This window comes from Heptranchias perlo, unplaced genomic scaffold, assembly GCF_035084215.1.
Source record: "Heptranchias perlo isolate sHepPer1 unplaced genomic scaffold, sHepPer1.hap1 HAP1_SCAFFOLD_60, whole genome shotgun sequence".
NCBI classification, from domain to species: domain Eukaryota; kingdom Metazoa; phylum Chordata; class Chondrichthyes; order Hexanchiformes; family Hexanchidae; genus Heptranchias; species Heptranchias perlo.
The window spans coordinates 2,003,263-2,012,800 of record NW_027139623.1 but is presented as its reverse complement, the minus strand read 5'-3'; the positions used below and the strand labels follow the sequence as shown (position 1 = coordinate 2,012,800).

The 9,538-nt window shown below is 47.5% G+C and overlaps 1 pseudogene; it reads left to right on the top strand.

The window, feature by feature from the left end:
- Nucleotides 1-3,621: 3,621 nt before the first annotated feature.
- Nucleotides 3,622-5,114, top strand: LOC137316706 (zinc finger protein 135-like; annotated as a pseudogene).
- The last annotated feature ends 4,424 nt before the right edge of the window (nt 5,115-9,538 follow it).

Genomic DNA, 9,538 nt, shown 5'->3' with positions numbered 1-9,538 from the left:
TGTAAAATTGGCCTATATTCTGTGGAGATAGAAAAATGAGAAGTATTCTCATTGAAATGTATCACATTCTTAGTCGGCTTGGCAGGGTGGATGCTGAGAGGCTGATTCCCCTGGCTGGAGAGTTAAGAACTGGAGCTCATAGTCTCAAGATAAGGGGTCGGCCATTTAGGATCGACATGAGGAAAAATTTCTTCACTCAAAGGGTTGTGAATCTTTCGAAGTCTCTACCCCAGAGGGCTGTGGATGCTCAGTCGTTGAGGATATTCAAGGCTGAGATCGATAGATTTTTGGACGCTCGGGGAATCAAGGGATATGGGGATCGGGAGGGAAAGTGGAGTTGAGGTCGAAGATCAGCCATGATCTGATTGAATGGCAGAGTGGGCTCGTGGGGCCGTATGGCTTCCTCCTGCTCCTATTTCTTACGTTCTTATGTAGAGAGCCTTATATCCAAATGTGCTGACGACACTAAATTATGTGGCACAGTAAGCATTATAGATGGAAGCAGAAAGTTGAAAAGGGACATTGATAGATTCAGTGAGTGATTGAAACTGTGGCAGATGGAGTTCTACGTGGGGAAATGTGAGGTCATCCACTTTGGACCATAAAAAGATAGACAGAGTATTTTCTAAATGGCAAGAAACTAGGAACTGCGGATGAGCAGCGAAATTTATGGGACCAAGTACAGAATTCACGAAAAGGTGCAAAAAAAAGTTAAAATAGTAATGGAATTTTGATCTTTATCTCAAGGGATCTGGAATAAAAAGGATTGGAAGTTATGTCACAGTTATACAGAGCTCTGGATAGACCTCATTTAGAGTACTGTGTTCAGTTCTGGGCACCGCACCTCTGGCAGGATAAGAACATATGAAATGTGAGCAGGAGTAGGCCATACGGCCCCTCGAGCCTGCTCTGCCATTCAATAGATCATGGCTGATTTTTTAACTCAACTCCACTTTACCGCCCTATCCCCATATCCCTTGATTGCCTTGTCCAAAAATGTATCAAACTCAAGCTTGAATACACTAGCGACTGAACATCCACAGCCCTCTGGGGTGGAGAGAACAGCCTCGACGAAGATAAAGGGAATGCAATGAAATATGTCATACAGTTACATCTCGCTGCTCTGTCTGACCATTTTGATCGCTACTTCCCTGCAGAGGGGTTTGATGGAGCCCGGGGAGCCCGCCCGCCCGTCCCCCCGGTTCCCCGGCTCTGATTCGGGGCCTGAGCCGCACTCGGTGTTGCTGAGACTCCGCTCAGTGCAAATGCAGGTTGTTGTTGATCTGCTCCCATTGGCCTCAGCTTTGGCGGACGGAATCAGACAGGGACTCTGGCTGTGCTGCTCCCCATGGTTGAAATACCGATAGCTCGGTGTATAGGTTCACAGGTGCAGAATTAACACTTGGCCGGGTACTGGAGGGTAAACAGTGACTGGGCCCGAACCCCACCATCACGCAGCACCTTCAGGAGAGAAAGGGAGAAAAATAGAGGCTGCGATGAATCTGGATTTCAAACAGTGAGGACGTGTCAAGGAGGGAGAGTGTGTGGGACGGGGGATTTACAGCTTAATAGGGGCAAGGAGGGAGAGTGTGTGGGACGGGGGATTTACAGATTAATAGGGGCAAAGAGGGAGAGTGTGTGGGACTGGGCATTTACAGCTTAATAGGGGCAAGGAGGGAGTGTGTGTGGGAAGGGGGATTTACAGATTAATAGGGGCAAGGAGGGAGAGTGTGTGGGACGGGGGATTTACAGCTTAATAGGGGCAAGGAGGGAGAGTGTGGGACGGAGGATTCACAGATTAATAGGGGCAAGGAGGGAGAGAGTGGGACGGGGGATTTGCAGCTTAATAGGGGCAAGGAGTGAGAGTGTGGGACTGGTGATTTTCAGTTTAATAGGGGCAAGGAGTGAGAGAGTGTGGGACGGGGGATTTACAGTTTAATAAGGGCAAGGAGCGAGAGTGTGTTCGATGGGGGATTTACAGCGCAGTATGGTCAAAGGAGAAATAATGTTTCAGAGAAACTCAAACTGTCTGTTCTGAATTTCTATCCTGTGCTTACATAGATCACTTACGTAAATGATGAGGATAGATTGCACAGACAAGGCTTGTATTCTCTTGAATATACAAGATTAAGGGGTGATCTATTTGAGCTGTTTAAGATGATGAAAGGATTTAATAGAGTAGATGGAGGTAAACCACTTACTATGGTGCGAGAGTCTGGACCAATGCTGGGATCACCTTAAAATTAAATCTTGGCCATTGAGGGGTGATGTCAGGAAGCAATTCTTCACACAAAGGGGAGTGGAAATCTGGAACTCTCTTCACTCCAAAAAGCTGTTGAAACTGGGGGTCAATTGTAAATTTGAAAATTGAGACTGATAGATTTTTGTTTGGCCAGAGTATTAAGGGTTATGATACCAAGGAGGGTAGATAGAGTTAAGATACAGATCAGCCATGGTCTAATTGAAAGACGGAACAGGCTCCTGGGGTTGAATGGCCGACTGCTGTTCTAGTATTGTTAATGCAGCCATCCGCAATAAGACTGTGGGAGGCAAGGGCCTTGTTCACAATTGAACGGACGAGGGAGATGCTGAGAGGGATGGTGATTAGTCAGGGAGTGTTTGTAAATGAAGGAGAAATGGTGACTGGTCAGGGAGTGTCTGTAAATGAAGGAGAAATGGTGACGGGTCAGCGAGTGTCTGTAAATGAAGCAGAAATAGTTACAGGTCAGGGAGAATCTGCAAATGAAGGAGAAATAGTGACAGATCAGGGGCCGTCTTTAAATGGAGGAGAAATGGTGACTGGTCAGAGAGAGTCCGTCGCCAAAATTGGGAGATATCACAGATGGACTGCTGACAGGCAGCACTAGGGAGGGATATAGTATCGAAATGAGGGGTCGAGGATAGACACCCAGCTAGAGTCAGCATCTTCAGGGGAGGAGAGGGAGAGGAACCAGTGAGTGTAGAACTGAACCCAGTCAGAGTCAGCACCTTCAAGGGAGGAGAGGGAGGTGAACCAGTGAGTGTAGAACCGAACACAGTCAGAGTCAGCTCCTTCAGGGGAGGAGAGGGAGGGGAACCAATGAGTGTGGAACTGAACCCAGACAGAGCCAGCACTTTCAGGAGAGGAGAGGGAGGAGAACTAGTGAGTGCAGAACTAAACCCAGCCAGAATCAGGACCTTCAGGGGAGGAGAGGGAGGGGAACCAGTGAGTGTAGAACTGAACCCAGCCAGAGTCAGGACCTTCAGGGGAGGAGAGGGAGGGGAACCAGTGAGTGTGGAACGGAACCCAGTCAGAGTCAAGGCTTTCAGGGGAGAAGACAAGCTTAAATAGAAGGAAAAATGTTGGAGATGGTGCGATGGGTTTGAATTTCAGCAGAGGGAGGAGGCTGAGTGTGTGGGACGGGGATTTACACTCTGGGGGAATGAGCGGGAAGAATGTTCCATAGAAACTAGAATTGCCTGTTCTGAATTTCTATCCTGTATTCACAGTGTAAATCCTTTTACAGGGTATTAGAAGGGGAGGATTTGGAGACAGGAAACTCAAACTAAACATCACGTCAAGATAAGACAGTCACTCAATTCACCAGCACCTGAAGATCATCGGGCTTTGAATATAGAAGAAGCAATGTTTGTCTGTTCTGTCTGTGGGAAAAGATTTCATAAATCAGTTTAACTGGAAAAGCACCGAGAAACACACACCCGAATGAGAGTGTTCCAGTGCACTGACTGTGGAAAGAGCTTTAACCAGTTACACAGCCTGAAAAAAGCATCACACCATTCACAGCAGGGAGAAACCATACACGTGTTGTGTGTGTGGACGAGACTTCCACTGATCGTCCAACCTGGAGAGAGACAAAGACACCCGCACCACGGAGAAACCGTGGAAATGTGGGGACTGTGGGAAGAGATTCAATTACCCGTCCCAGCTGGAAACTCATCGACGCAGACACACTGGAGAGAGGTCGTTCCCCGGCTCCGTGTGTGGGAAGGGATTGAATGCGTCATCCAGCCGACTGAAACACCAACGAGTTCACAATGGGAAGAGGCCGTTCACCTGCAATGAGTGTGGGAAGGGATTCACTCGATCATCCCACCTGCTAACACACCAGCAAGTTCACACCGGGGAGAGGCCGTTCACTTGCACTGAGTGTGGGAAGGGATTCACTCAGTCATTCAACCTGCTCACACACCAACGAGTTCACACTGGGGAGAGGCCGTTCACCTGCTCTGTGTGTGGGAAGGGATTCACTTGTTCATCCAGCCTTCTGACACATCAACTTGTTCACACTGATAAGAAACCTTTTAAATGTTCTGACTGTGAGAAGAGCTTTAAAAGTACCAAGGATCTACTGGCACACCAACGGATTCACACAGGGGAGAGGCCGTTCACCTGCACTGAGTGTGGGAAGGGATTTACTTTGACATCCAACCTGCTGACACATCAACGTACTCACACTGGAGAGAAGCCGTTCACCTGCACTGAGTGCGGGATGAGATTCACCCAGTCAGCCCACCTGCTGACACACCAGCGAGTTCACACTGGGGAGAGGCCGTTCACCTGCTCCAAATGTGGGAAGAGATTCACTCGTTCATCCTACCTCATTGAACATCAACTTGTTCACACTGGTGAGAGACATTTTAAATGTTCTGACTGTGAGAAGAGTTTTAAAAGTAAAAGACATCTTCTATCACACCAACGTACTCACACTGGAGAGAAGCCGTTTACCTGCTCTGTGTGTGGGAAGCGATTCACTCGGTCATCCCACCTCATTGAACACCAAATTGCTCACACTGATAGGAGACCCTTTACGTGTTCTGACTGTGAAAAGAGTTTTAAAAGAATGGGGGAGCTGCTGAGACATCAACGCACTCACACTGGGGAGAGGCCGTTTACCTGCTCCGTGTGTGGGAAGGGATTCACTCGATCATCCCACCTGCTGAGTCACCAGAGAGTTCATGAGTGAGTCCAGGGGTTGGATTCTGCTGTTAATCATATCCAGGACTAAACCACGTTCATTCTGACGGTTGGGGTTTGTTTCTGATGTTAATAATCCCTTTAACTGGGCTGGAGTTTGGTATTCTGTAAAAGTGTCAAATAAATCAGCTTTCTTTTAAACACAATGGGCTCAAAATTGGCTCGTGTCGCGCCCGTTGTTTCTGCGCTCCGTGGCGTCTCGAAGTGCCAGGATAGCGTCAAGGCTGCGTGCGCACATTCCCAGCGTGACGTGCGCCGGTCGCCGTCTTGGACTCGGTATTCGCACATGCGCAAATACCGAACGCCGGCAGCCCGTAAAGTAAGGAGAAAATGGATACAATCAGTGTGCAACGCTGATTTAAAGTGATAGACACCATTTTGGAAATTAAGGCTCAACTCAATGCAGTCATAACCATGACCATCTGAACATGGCTTAGAGTGCTTGGAGGACCCCCGACCAACGCTTTTTAAAGGGACCATGTAGGATGTGCAGGATCGCTGCTGGATTATTGATTCTGGCTACTGATGCATTTGTGACTGTTTTTGGAGATCTCCTATGCTTGAATACAAGGACGTGGGGACATAGTCTAACATTTAGAGCCAGGACTTGCAGGAGTGAAGTTAGGAAACAATTCTACACGCAAAGGGTGGGAGAAGTTTGGAACGCTCTTCTGCAAATGGCAGTTGATGCTCGCTCAATTGTGAATTCTAAATCGGAAATTGATCGAATTCTGTGAATCAATGGTATTAAGGGATATGGGGCTAAGGCAGGTATACGGAGTAAGGTCACAGGTCAACCATGATCTCATTGAATGTCGGAACAGGCTCGAGGGGCTAAATGCCACTGCTAAGTGTTGCCTTCTGGTATGCGCCACCTTCTCCTGCGAGAAAGCGGGACATGTATCTGGGTGATGTGCCTGTCATGGGTGAATAGCTACCAGTATGTGTGTCCTGTGGCTTGTAACATGGTAATGTGTAAGGGTGAGAGGAAGCATCTGACTGGAAGGGTTGAGTACTGATTGAAATTGTTTGTTGGTATGTGGGTGATGGGGGGTACAGTGCCTGATGCAGTTGGTAGGAGACGCCACTTGACCGTTGACCTTACTCACTTTGACCACTCGTGTCAAAGTATTGAACTTCTTCCTGCACGGCATCCATGTTCGTGGTGTTGTGCGCCTGGCATTGACTTCGTCCCCTGCTGCCTCCCACTGCCTTTTGGGCATTTGTCTGGAGGGCGTCTTGCCCCCCTGCGGATAAAGGATGTCCCTCCTTCTGTCCACCTCCTGCACCAAGGTGCATCAACAGAGAGCCTTGGTGCACGCACTCTTTCAGGCACAGATTGGCAGATCGGAGAGGTCTGACATACAGATTGGAGAATGTGGGATTTAGTAGTGCACAACCTTTATTCAATGTTTCAACATAACTCATCAGTTTGTAAACATAGGGTTAGGGTAACACAGGGTAAAGCATCTGTGCTTTACATATGTGATGTCTGATATCCGTGCAGACAGCAAACTTATTTTTAGCAAGTAACAGGTACCGGCTACCTTTAAGAGACTTTAAGAGACATCCTCCCTTTAAGAGTTAGGAGCCACTGCCCCGCCACCCCCAGCCCCCCACCACCCACACCCCGCTGGTGGAAAATGCGCATTTCTATTTCTACCCAATCGAATCCCATCATAATTTGAAATATCTGGATCACATCACCCCTCAACCTTCGAAACTCAAGTGAATGCAAATCAAGTTTATGCAACCGGTCCTCATAATTCAACCATTCAAGCCCCAGTGTCATTCTGGTGAATCTGCACTGTCCCCCCTCCAAGGCCAATATATCCTTGGTGAGGATCAATACTCCAGAGGGGCTCTGACCGAGGCTCTGTAGAACTGAAGCATCACTTCCTCCCCTTTGTATTCCAGGCCTCGAGATAAAGGCCAACATTCCATTAGTCTGTGGTTCATTTTTGTATCTGTGCACTTGATTTAGTGATTTGTGTACATGGACACCCAAATCCCTTTGCTCCTCCACCGTTCCCAGTCTCTCAGTTTAAGAAAATACTCCAATGTTTCCTTCTTGCATCCAAAGTGAATGATTTCACTCTTCCCCACATTGAACTCCATGTGCCACAGTTTGTCCATTCACTTAAATTATCTCTTTGTAACTTCCTGCTCCCATCTACACCACTTACTGTGCCTCCTAACTTAGTGTCACCTGGAAACTTGGATCTACAACTCTCTATTCCTTTATCCAAGTTATTGATAAATATGGGGAAAAGCTGAGGCCCCAGTACGGATCCCTGGGTTCACCACTTGTCACATCCCACCAATCAAAGAACTTTCCCTTCATCCCTACTCTCTTCTCCGACCTCCCAACAAATTGCAACCCAAATCACAAGGTCACTTTCAATTCTGTGTATTTTTATTGATTCTATTAATCTCTTGTGCTGAACGTTATCAAATGCCTTCTGGAAGTCCATATAGACAACATCGATAGACACTCCCCTGTCCACCTTGTTAGTTACCTCAAAATATCCAACTAGATTAGTCAGACATAACCTGCCCTTCACAAATCCATGTTGACTCTCTTTGATCAGCTCAGACTTGTTCAAGTGCTCAATCATTTTGTCTCTGATGATAGATTCCAGTAACTTCCCCACAACTGACCTTAAACTGACAGGTCTGTATTTTCCTGGTTTCTTCCTCCCTCCTTTCTTAAATAACGGAGTGACGTTTTCAATTTTCATCTCCAAAGGCAGAATTCCTCAGTCTGGAGAGCTTTGGAAATTATGACCAATGCATCTGCAATTTCCCCACCGGTTTCCTTTAATACCCTGGGATAGAAACCATCAGGTCCCGGAGATTTCATTCTTTGTTTGCAGTTATTTATTTATCAGATTGTGTACAACAAGACTGAGTGTCCCAGCACTGACGGTGTGGATAGCAGGACCGAGTGTTCCAGCACTGACAGTGTATAAAACAGGATCGAGTGTTCCAGCACTGACTGTGTATATAACAGGACTGAGTGTCCCAGCACTGACAGTGTATGTAACAGGACTGAGTGTCCCAGCACTGACGGTGTGTATAACAGGACTGAGTGTCCCAGCACTGAATGTGTGTATAACAGGACTGAGTGTCCCAGCACTGACTGTGTGTATAACAGGACTGAGTGTCCCAGCACTGACAGTGTATGTAACAGGACTGAGTGGCCCAGCAGTGATTGTGTGAATAACAGGACTGAGTGTCCCAGCACTGACGATATAACAGGAATCTGTATCCCAGCACTGACTGTGTGCATAAGAGGACTGACTGTCCCAGCACTGACCGTGTGTCTTACAGGACTGACTGTCCCAGCAGTGACTGTGTGGATAAGAGGACTGAATGTCCCAGCACTGACTGTGTGTATAACAGGACTGAGTGTCCCAGCACTGACTGTTCTTCCAGTGTACATGATTGTGCGTAGAATGTACATGGGCTGTGGAGGAGATAAATGGGTAGGGTAGACTCCATGATAGGGTGCAATGAAATGCGGTTGACGGTGGAGATGAAATCGGTTGGAGGAGGTTACAGAGATAGGGAGGGGGTAAGGACCATGGAGGGATTTGGAAACCAGAATGAGGATTTTAAAATCGAGACGTTGCCGGATCGATAACCAATGTAGTAACACACGAACATAAACTTACGGTTCACTGCCCGGCAGACAGGTGGAGAAGACATTGATGTCCACGGAGGAACAGTCAGGGTCACAGCAGCAGTCGAGTTCGCAGAATCCGCCAGTCAGGTAACAGGTACAAATGGGGACGGCTGGAAGAAGACACACACAGAGATCTTACAACAGAGCACGGATGGTTTCAAAGACCACCTCTAGAATCTTAGAATCATAGAATCATAGAAGTTACAACATGGAAACAGGCCCTTCGGCCCAACATGTCCATGTCGCCCAGTTTATACCACTAAGTTAGTCCCAATTGCCTGCACTTGGCCCATATCCCTCTATACCCATCTTACCCATGTAACTGTCCAAATGCTTTTTAAAAGACAAAATTGTACCCGCCTCTATTACTGCCTCTGGCAGCTCGTTCCAGACATTCACCACCCTTTGAGTGAAAAAATTGCCCCTCTGGACCCTTTTGTATCTCTCCCCTCTCACCTTAAATCTATGCCCCCTCGTTATAGACTCCCCTACCTCTCTCCCTTGTCTGAATCCACGATCGCCGTCTTCACCATCTCCCAAAATCAATCTGCAGACTTATCCTCCCACTGCTTTCAACTCACCGAATTACAGCTTCCAGATACCCAGCACAACCCACTTAATAAATAATAATAATTATGTGGAGAGAATAGAGAAGCTGGGATTACTCTCTTTGGAGCAGAGAAGGTTCAGGGGAGATTTACCAGAATGGTACCGGGGATGAGGGTCTTCAATTACCGGGAGAGACTGGAGAAGCTGGGATTGTTCTCCTGAGAGCAGAGACGGTTAAGGGCAGATTTAATGGAAGGGTTGAAAATGAGGAGGGGTTTTGATGGAGTCGATGGGGAGAAACTGTTGCCACTGGCGGGAGGGTCGGT